The sequence below is a fragment of the Sus scrofa genome, chromosome 16 (assembly GCF_000003025.6).
Source record: "Sus scrofa isolate TJ Tabasco breed Duroc chromosome 16, Sscrofa11.1, whole genome shotgun sequence".
In the NCBI taxonomy this organism is placed as follows: domain Eukaryota; kingdom Metazoa; phylum Chordata; class Mammalia; order Artiodactyla; family Suidae; genus Sus; species Sus scrofa.
Window position 1 is genome coordinate 79,447,410 of NC_010458.4, and position 10,916 is coordinate 79,458,325.

The 10,916-nt window shown below is 56.2% G+C and overlaps 1 long non-coding RNA gene across 1 annotated transcript; it reads right to left on the reverse strand.

Annotated features, from left to right (window-relative positions):
- Window positions 576-7,342, reverse strand: LOC110257345. Its single transcript, XR_002339817.1, has 2 exons — window positions 1,319-7,342; window positions 576-808 (listed from the first exon to the last, which is right to left on the reverse strand). It is a non-coding gene; the product is annotated as an uncharacterized LOC110257345 (long non-coding RNA).

Below are 10,916 nucleotides of genomic sequence, written 5' to 3' on the forward strand. Positions count from 1 at the left end.
GGGGGGGCACAGCCGGCCCCACCCACCGGGAGGTGTTCTTTCCTTTCGTTCGCAGATTGGGCTTCCAGGTCGGACGGGGTTCATGCGTTTTTGAGTCTGAAAACCGCTGGGTGGAGTTCTACCCGCAGACCAAGTCCAGCCGACGCCGGGATCGGCAGCGTCTCCGGGCACCGGGATCTCGGGCCCCACACGGTGGAGCTCCTTGTGCCGCAGGGCGGCCAAAAAAGAGAACAGTCGAAAGGAGCGCAGATGCCCCAGGGCTGCTGGGAGCTGACGGGCGGCCTTCACCCCTCCCCGGGGACCCTGCGCGAGTCCACTGGGTCCCAGTGACGATGGGAGGCAGGTGGCGGTTGTTCAGGAGAAGCAGCCACTGTTCTGGCCACATGACCCCAGGACTCACACTCAGCAGGGGTCACACGTGAGAAAAGGGGGAGAAGAGCTTCCCTTTCAGAGGTTAACGTGGCGGGGGGGGGGCGACAAGGACAGCGGGGGCCCCCCTGGGATCTCAGCCCAGTCAGGGTCTTTCTGGCCAGAAGCCTCCAGTGGCTGTTGACTTAAAAAACAGGCACAACCTAAAAGGTTTGGAGCGTTTAATTTGGGGCAAAGCAAGGACTAGGGCCTGGGAGGCCGCGTTTCTGAGGCTCCGGGAAACGACTCTAAAGTGGTGGGGGGTCCGTGTAGACGGGACTCTGGGGAAGGAGCAGGTCCACGCAGCCAGGCACACGATTACAGGAGGTCGCTGCTGGTCTCGCGAAGGTCACTGCCAGTCACAGGAGCAGACATCACCATGAAGGATGCCAGTGCTTTTCTAGACACGAGGGGAGGCAAGAACTGGGCTCATAAAACCTGAAAACATCGAACTGCCTGAAGCCCCGTCCCGCCAGACTCCCCAGAGCACAGCCTCCTCCCTCCTGCTCTCCGCCCGGAGCTCCTCTCAGCGGCGCTGAGGGGCGGCAGCCGCAGGGGCTCAGGCGTCAGTCCCTGTCGAGGCAGCTGGCACGTGCCCAGCTCCAGCTCACAGGGCTTACTTCACCTTAGAACCCTGTTTCCTCCATGGCCGCGTTCGCTCTGTCATCCAGCCTCCCACCCACTCACTGGACTGAGGTTTTTCCTGAGCAGGGAGGGTCGGGGACCCCAGGGCCACGCTTGGCCGGGGCTCCCAAGAGGGTCCTGTCCTCGACTCCCCGAGGAGCCAGTCCCCCACTCCCCACCCCCCTCCTCCAACAAAGCCCCTCAGAGAGGCTGCAGGTGGGTGGTGGAGCCAACCTGCCCTGGTGCCACCAGGAGCACAGCCGAGGGGGTGGCCAGAGAGACTGACCAGCTGGGGCTGCTGGAAGATGAACCTAAAAGCGCAGAATCAGCATCCTCAGAGCAGAGCAGGGCAGGCCCGCACCTGCCCAAATGGCAAAGTGCTGTGTCGTGAAGGGAGCCCTGGAGGCCCGTCGCAGTTGACAAGGACGGTGGGGACGCTCAGAGCCCCAGCGGGGGTGCAGCCCAGAGGTGGGAGTCTGGCCATGCTGCACAGACACCTGCCTGCCTGCATCCCAGCACCGTCCATCGGCTGTTCCAGCAGCTCCATGTCTGCACCTTAGAGACTGAGCTGCTTCCCCAGTCACAGGGTAAAGGGCGCTTAGGTGGAAACCCAGTGAACGTACTAAAATCACACGAGAAAAAAGTCTGGGGGAACAAAGTCCCGAGGAACATAGTTATAGGGGAACCGAATCACAGGGGAACTGAATCAAAGGAGAACATAGTTATAGGGGAAGTGAATCACAGGGGAACATACAGGGGAACCGAACCACAGGGGAACATAGTTATAGAGGAACCAAATCACAGGGGAACTGAATCAAAGGAGAACATAGCTATAGGGGAAGTGAATCACAGGGGAATGTAGTTACAGGGGAAGTGAATCACAGGGGAATATGCAGGGGAACCGAACCACAGGGGAACATAGTTATAGAGGAACCAAATCACAGGGGAACTGAATCAAAGGAGAACATAGCTATAGGGGAAGTGAATCACAGGGGAATGTAGTTATAGGGGAAGTGAATCACAGGGGAACATACAGGGGAACCGAACCACAGGGGAACATAGTTATAGAGGAACCAAATCACAGGGGAACATAGTTATAGAGGAACCAAATCACGGGGGAACTGAATCAAAGGAGAACATAGCTATAGGGGAAGTGAATCACAGGGGAACATACAGGGGAACCGAATCACAGGGGAACATAGTTATAGAGGAACCGAATCACAGGGGAACTGAATCAAAGGAGAACATAGCTATAGGGGAAGTGAATCACAAGGGAACATACAGGGGAACCGAACCACAGGGGAACGTAATTATAGAGGAACCAAATCACAGGGGAACTGAATCAAAGGAGAACATAGCTATAGGGGAAGTGAATCACAGGGGAACATGCAGGGGAACCGAACCACAGGGGAACATAGTTATAGAGGAACCAAATCACAGGGGAACTGAATCAAAGGAGAACATAGCTATAGGGGAAGTGAATCACAGGGGAATGTAGTTATAGGGGAAGTGAATCACAGGGGAACATACAGGGGAACATAGTTATAGAGGAACCAAATCACAGGGGAACTGAATCAAAGGAGAACATAGCTATAGGGGAAGTGAATCACAGGGGAACATACAGGGGAACCGAATCACAGGGGAACGTAATTATAGAGGAACCAAATCACAGGGGAACTGAATCAAAGGAGAACATAGCTATAGGGGAAGTGAATCACAGGGGAACATACAGGGGAACCGAATCACAGGGGAACGTAATTATAGAGGAACCAAATCACAGGGGAACTGAATCAAAGGAGAACATAGCTATAGGGGAACTGAATCGCAGGGGAACATACAGGGGAACCGAATCACAGGGGAACATAGTTATAGGGGAACCAAATCACAGGGGAACATAGTTATAGAGGAACCAAATCACAGGGGAACTAAATCAAAGGAGAACATAGCTATAGGGGAAGTGAATCACAGGGGAACATACAGGGGAACTGAATCACAGGGGAATGTAGTTGTAGGAGAACCAAATCATGGGGGAACATAGTTATAGAGGAACCAAATCACAGGGGAACTGAATCACAGGGGAACATGGTTATAGGGGAAACCCAATAACAGGGGAACATAGTTATAAGGGAACCGAAAGGGGAAGTGAATCACAGGGGAACATGCAGGGGAACCGAACCACAGGGGAACGTAATTATAGAGGAACCAAATCACAGGGGAACTGAACCAGAGGGGAACATAGTTATAGGGGAAGCGAATCACAGGGGAACATAGTTCTAGGGGAACTGAATCACAGGGGAACATAGTTGTAGGAGAACCAAATCATGGGGGAACATAGTTATAGAGGAACCAAATCACAGGGGAACTGAATCACAGGGGAACATAGTTATAGGGGAAACCCAATAACAGGGGAACATAGTTATAAGGGAACCGAAAGGGGAAGTGAATCACAGGGGAACGCAGTCCCACAGGAACACAGTCCCTGTGGAGCATAGGCACAGGGGAACTAAATCAAAGGGGAATACAATGATAGGGGAACAAAGTGATAGGGGAACACAATTACAGAAGAACAGAATCTCATGAGAATAAAGTCCCAGGGAAACACCATCACAGGGGAGGAGTCACAGGGGAACAGAATCAGAGGGGAACATAGTCACAAGGGAGCAGAATCACAAGGGAAAAGAATCACAGGGGACCAAAATCAGAGGACACAATCCTGGGGAACACAGCCACAGGGGGAATTATGGAAAAAGAGAATCTCTGGGAAATAAGGACCCTGGGGAATGGAATTCCAGGGGAACATACTCACAGAGGGACATAGTCACAGAAAAACAGAATGACAGGGGAACAGAATCAAAGGGAAACAGACTCACAAGGAAACAAAATCCCATGGGAACACAGTCCCTGGAGAATATAGTCACCAAGGGAAACGAAAGAGGGTCATAATGAATCATAGGAAAACAATCACAGAGGAACAGAAGCACAAGGGAACAAAGTAACAGGGGAATAGTATCAGGAACACAATTACAGGAAAACAGAATCTCAGGGGCACATAGTCACAGGGGAACAAAATCACAAGGCAACTCAAGTCCAGAGGAACATAATCACAGTGGAACTAAATCTCAGGGAAAGTCAAGTCCAGGGGCACATGGTCAGAGGGGAACTAAATCACAGGGGCACATGGGCACAGGGGAACTAAATCACAGGGTCAGAGGGGAACTAAAGCACAGGGTCAGAGGGGAACTAAAGCACATGGTCACAGGGGAACTAAATCTCAGGGGGACTCAAAGCCAGGGGTACATGGTCACAGGGGCACTAAATCACAGGGTCACAGGGTCACAGGGGAACTAAATCACAGGGGCACAGGGGAACTAAATCTCAGGGGGACTCAAAGCCAGGGGTACATGGTCACAGGGGAACTAAATCACAGGGGCACAGGGGAACTAAATCACAGGGGCACATGGGCACAGGGGAACTAAATCACAGGGGGACTCAAGGCCAGGGGCACAGGGTCATGGGGGAACTAAATCACAGGGGCACATGGTCACAGGGGCACAGGGTCACGGGGGAACTAAATCACATGGTCAGAGGGGAACTAAAGCACAGGGGCACAGGGTCACAGGGGAACTAAATCTCAGGGGGACTCAAGGACAGGGGCACATGGTCACATGGTCACAGGGTCACAGGGGAACTAAATCACAGGGGGCACAGCGTCACAGGGGAACTAAATCACAGGGACACAGGGTCAGAGGGGAACGAAATCTCAGGGGGACTCAAGGCCAGGGGTACATGGTCACAGGGGCACTAAATCACAGGGGCACAGGGTCACAGGGGAACTAAATCACAGGGGCACAGGGTCACAGGGGAACGAAATCTCAGGGGGACTCAAGGCCAGGGGCACATGGTCACAGGGGAACTAAATCACAGGGGCACAGTGTCACAGGGGAACTAAATCACAGGGACACAGGGTCACAGGGGAACGAAATCTCAGGGGGACTCAAGGCCAGGGGTACATGGTCACAGGGGAACTAAATCACAGGGGCACTAAATCACAGGGGCACAGGGTCACAGGGGAACTAAATCACAGGGGCACAGGGTCACAGGGGAACGAAATCTCAGGGGGACTCAAGGCCAGGGGTACATGGTCACAGGGGAACTAAATCACAGGGGAACTAAATCACAGGGGCACAGTGTCACAGGGGAACTAAATCACAGGGGGACTCAAGGCCAGGGGCACATGGTTTGGGTCCAAAATGCTAAGACAAGTGGGGAGAACGAGGGTTCCCAGGGATAAACGGTACTTTAGGTGATCGGAAAACAGGTTTCCCGTCATAAATGATAACGTTTAACAGAGTAAAAGTGTCCACTCGAAAAAAAGAAAACAAACCCCACTGCCCAGTAGACGGGGACGTGAGGCTTGAAGTCCCGAACGGCAACGCTAGAGGACGCGACCGTCAGAGATGGTCGTTCCGACGTGGGGGAGGGTCCAGCCCGGCGGAAAAATCTGAAGCAGGGAAGGCTTCCGGCCGCAAAGCGCAGCTCAGGTGTCCGGAAAGGGGGTCTAGTCGCAGATCCCCAGGGGACGGAGAAGGTTTTCTTGCCATTAAAGCCATTCGCGTGGCGGAGAAACAGGTTTCCGGGCAACCGGCAGCGCAGCAGAGAGAGGAAGCGTGCGCTGATCCCAAAGGGTAACTCGGGCGACCGAGAGAGCCGTCCAGGCACAGGCGGTGGCCGGCCGGACGGGCGGAAGGCTCGTCAGCGACAGGCAGCAGCTCCGTGGCAGGAAGGCCTGCGGTCACGGCGACGCCGGCACAGGGGAGCGGGAAGGGGACAAAGGCAGGGCTCCGGGCACGAGTGGGAACAGGTGGCAGAGGGGGGCTCCCTGCGTGGGGCAGCACCGGCGCGAGACGAGAAGGGCGTTCGCTCCCAACGACGGCCCCAGTCTCGGCCTCCCCCTCACGAGCGGCTTCTCAGGTGGTAGCGACAGGTTTCCGGTCGTGAACGGTCACTACAGTGAAGCGGAAAGACGTCCCAGCCGTGAGTGACGCCTCAGCTGAAGGGGAAGGTTCCAGGCATCGGCGAACACTTAGTGGCGAGACAGACGGTTTCCAGACGTAAACGCTGCCCAGGCACGGAGCAGGGGTTTCCAGGCGTCGGTCAGTGCGTGGAGAAGGGGGACGTCCTGTTAGGACGGCAAGTCCCCGTGAAGAAGAGCCTCCAATGACGCGAATGGGAGAGAAGAACGGGGTTCCCACCGCTGACGACCACCGGGCGGAGGAGGAAAGGGTTTCCGGGCATAAACGCCAGCCCGAGGGATGACGGAGGAGAAGCCGGCCTGCAGCTCCGACCGCCGCCGCCGCGAAGGGAAGACGCTTTGCCGTCGCAGGCCACACATCAAGAGGCAGAGAGGGTCCAGTCCGAGACGGCAGCTCGCGTGAGCGAGAAGCAAGACTCCCCCAACGAGCGGCCGCTCAGCTGCTGCGGATGGACAATCACGCGTGACACGCGTTGGTAGAGAGCAAAGGTCTCCCGTGAGACGCCAACTCTCCGGTGCAGAGGAAGGAGGCCCCGGTTTAATGGTAACTCAACCGGTAGGTGGAGGTTTCCTGCGGTTCCCGCCGCGGCGCAGGGTTACGAATCCGGCTGCGGCGGCGGCGGTCACTGGTGTGTGCGGTTTGCAGGCGGAGGCCACGGTTGGAGAAAGACGCCGTCCGTCGCAAATGACCATCGAGCGCTGGAGAAAAGCGTGTCCGTCACGGACGATGATTCCGTTGCCAGAGAGGGATTCCAGCACGGATGATGAAGGAATGTCCAGTCAGAAGTGGCACCTAAGGTGACAGGGAAAGCGTCCTGCTAAGCAATACGTCCTGCACGAGGAGGGAGGTCTCAGGTCAGAACTGCCGTCTCGGGGGACGGACAATGCAAAGCAGGCGACAGAAGGTGACAAAGCCGCTTCCCAGTCACAGAGCAGCTCAGGGGACTCAGCGTCCGACAGAACAGGCGCTTTTAGCTGACGCGTTAGATGGAGGGGAGAGAAGGCCTCCTGTCTCGTGAACACTTAGGTGACAAGAGGACATTCCCGTCATAAATAACAGCTCAGGTGAGAGAGACAATGGCTGACGAGTAGTCTGGTGGGAACGCAGCCAACGAGAAAGAACGTTTCGGACATAAGTAACTCAGGTGTTAGAAAAGGGTAATTTACCACCAAAAACGACAGCAGAGCGATACAGGCTGTTTCCAGTCTTAGTTTTTTTGTTGTTTTTTGGTTTTTAGGGCCGCATCCGCGGCCTGTGGAGGTCTGGGCCAGGGGTCGAATCAGAGCTGCAGCCGCCGGCCACACCACAGCCACAGCAACGCGGGATCCGAGCCACGTCTGCAAGCGTCGCCACAGCTCACGGCAACACCGGATCCTCAGCCCACTGAGCGAGGCCAGGGGTCGGACCCGCAACCTCATGGTTCCTCGTCGGATTCGTTTCCACTGAGCCACGACGGGAACTCCGCAGTCATAAATTATGACAGTGACAGAAAGTTTCCAGTAACAACTCACATGATAGAGAAAGAAGGTTTGTTGTCATAAATGGTACATCAGTTGGAGAGAAAAGATTTCCAGTCATTAATGATGACTCGGGTGACAGAGAAGCTTCTGGGTGTAAATGAGAACACACGTGGTAGAAGGCGGCCCTCCAGTTACAAAAGGTAGCTCAGGTTATAAAGAAAGAAGGTATTTGGTCAAAAGGCCATCGACTTGGGTGGCGTGTGTTCAGTCGCAAGTAACTGAGGAGGAGACAGAAGGCCTCTAGCTGTAAATAACCCAGGTGCCAGCGATGCGAAGGCTCCGTCATTCAGGCGACGCGCGTGACAGAGAAGGGGCTCCCAGGGATAAATGATAAATCGGACGCTATACGACACAACTTGCCAGTCACGGAGCATAACCAGGTACACGGAGAAAAAGTTTCTCGTCACAAACGACGACGCAGATGATGGAGAAAGAAGTTTCCAGTGATAAACGGTGACTCAGGCGACAGAGCCAGAAGAGTTTCCAGGCGGAAGTGAGAACACAGATGAGAGGCCTATGTAGAAACCTTGCAAAGAAAAAAGAAAGAAAACTTCCAATCACAAATTATAACTCATGTGCCACAAAGAGGGTTCTGGTGATAACGGGAAGTTAGCCCTATGGCGGAGTCTCTCCAGCTCAAACTGATGACTCACATGCTAGAGAAAAAGGCTGCTTCTAAAAACAACTTGCCGAAGAAACAGGTTTCCAGCCGCAACCTGACTCAGGTCACAAAGGATAATTCAGAGGCCAAGGAAGGAAGGTTCCGGTCATAAATAACCCATCCGGTGTCTGAGGACAGAGGATTCCTGGTCATACAGGATAAGCCAAGAGACCCGTAAGGGAGCCAGTGCTAAGTTCAAACTCAAGTCATATTGGAAGACGAAACTCAGCCAGTAATGAAAACGAGGAGCAGAGAAACAGACGCTTCCGGTCATAAGTGTCAGTAAGTGGACGGAGATGGCAGGGATGAGAGTTTCAGTCCCAAACCGTAACGAAGGGGCACTGAGTTGTAAGTAACCAAATTGGCAGAAAAACCTGCTTTCACCATACGGGCTCATCAGGAGGCAGAAGAGGAATTCCACTCGTAAATACCTGAGGCCATAAAGCAAGTTTCCAGTTTAAGTGATAACTCAAGTGATGGAGGAGAAGGATTTCGACGAAGAAACGACACATCAGGTGATCGGGAAGAAAGGTCTCCATCATAAGGGAAAAGTCAGAGCACAGCGGAGGCGGCTTCATGTGACAAATGACAAACGGAGTGATGACAGCAGGTGCCACGAGAGGGCTTCCCACGCAGGAAGCTTCGGTTCTCCTTTCGCAAAGCGTAACTCAGGCGAGAGGGAACGTGTCCTACAGGTCACTCAGGAAGCAGAGGAAGACGTCCAGTCACAGACGGCGACCAGCCACGAGGAACAGTCTCCTTCCCGGTGGGTCACGGAGGCGCCAGGGAAGGAAGGGTTCCCGTCACGGGAGGCAAGTCCTGCGCGCAGAGGTTCCGGGTCTAAGTCGTCACTTGGGCGCTGGAGAAACGCTTCCCGCCGCAAAGGAGAGAGAGTGAGAGGTTTTCGGTCAAAAATTTTAAGGCTGGCGACAGGAAAAGGACTTTCCCAGTTAGGAATGAGAACCAGGGGCTGGAGACGTTTTCGCGTCATGCACCAGACAGACGACGGAAAACGGGACCTTTCGGGCGCCCGAGCACAGGCGTCCCGCTGTCCAGCAGCCCCGTCGGGGGTGAGGAGGGCGACGGCGGTGCTGGGTGACAACCCGGGTTGCGGAGAAAGGCTGTGTGTCGTCAGTGGTCACTCGGGAGGCACAAACAGAAGCAGGAGGCCGTTCTCCAGTCATCAGTGACAACGGGCGTGATGGAAAGAGGCCGTAACCGGCAATGACAGGAGGACGACTTTCGGGCACAGTGGGGACCTTCCAGGCTCGCCTGACGACTCAGCGGACAGGGGATTTCCTGTCACAAAGGGGGACTCGGGTGCTGGAGGACGAGGGTGACAGTTGCCCACAGTCCATCGGGCGGTGAACCTGGACGCCGCGGATCAAAGCCCGGGAGGAAGCGGGGTTTCCGGTCACGAACGACGCTCAGGCGGTGGGGACGGGGGCTGGTGGACACAGTGTCCGGGCACGGCTGCCAGATCGGGAGGGCGAGGGTTTCCAGTCCCCACTGGCCACCCCACTGAGACAGGCGTCAGCGGTTGCGCAGGTGGCAGGAAACACTTCCAGGCGGGAACGCGACAGGCCGCGAGAGAGACGTTCCCGGGTTCCGTGAGGTTAACACGGGCGGCGCGACGGAAGACTGCTAGTCGTCGTCCCGTCAGGTGGTGGGGACAGCGGTTTGCAGCCAGAGACAAGGCAAGTGACACAGAAGGGGCTCCGCCCACGGACGCAGAGTCTCTGAAAGGGAAGCTCGGCTTCGTGGGGGTCACATCAGGTGACAGAGGAGGGAGCAGGGTTTCCGGCCTGGGTGACAACTCAGGAGGAGGGAAGAAGTTGTCACACATGAGGAGACAGGCTGGCACCTGGGACCCTTCACTGCAGAACAAAATACAAAGAAATTGCAAGGGACCAAAAGCGACTGCGTCCCCCTGCGCTCGCGGGCAAGTTACGGACGGGAAGCTACAAGGCCCCTAGAACCCAGCTGCCACCTCCGAGGAGCCAGGCGCAAAACCAGGGACTAGGCAGGCCCCTGCACCCGCCCCCACCAACGGTGGGCCAGCACCTAAGCCACCCTGGGGCCCGACCCCGCACCCGCCTTTACCCCCACCCCATGGGAGAAGCGCGCACGCAAGCCCTGGGCCGGTGGGCGGCCGGGGCCCCTGCTGGTGGTGGCCCCTCCCTGCTGCCGCTGCGGGGCCCGGAAAGCCTTGCCTGCATTTCCTGCCTGGTCTCCGCTCAAGGTCTGCGACTAAGGAGCAGGCCCCCTGGACGGTGGTCACGCTCTGAGGTGACAGAGGAGGACACTGAGACTGCAGACAAAGGCCCTGCAGGAAGAAACGGCACCTCCAGTGACAGGAAGAGTCTGCAGCCCTCGCAGGTGAGTCCCAAGGGTTCCGCCCGCAGACGGCGCGCAGTGGGAGAAAGACGGTCCGGGGACGAGAAGCCAGCGTCTCCGCCGCGAGCGGGAGGCAAGTCTGAGGACTCAGGAAGGGGTGCGGGAGGACTCCGCAAGCACAGCTGGGGCGCAGGCCTCTGGGGTCGCGGTGACCGCAGCCGCCTGCGGGCTGGCCCGGGCGCCCTGTGCCCCCGCCTGCCCACGGGCCTGCCGCACAGGAGCCCCGGGCGCCGGTGGCCCCTTCCCGGTCGGGGGCCCATGCTCCATCCCACC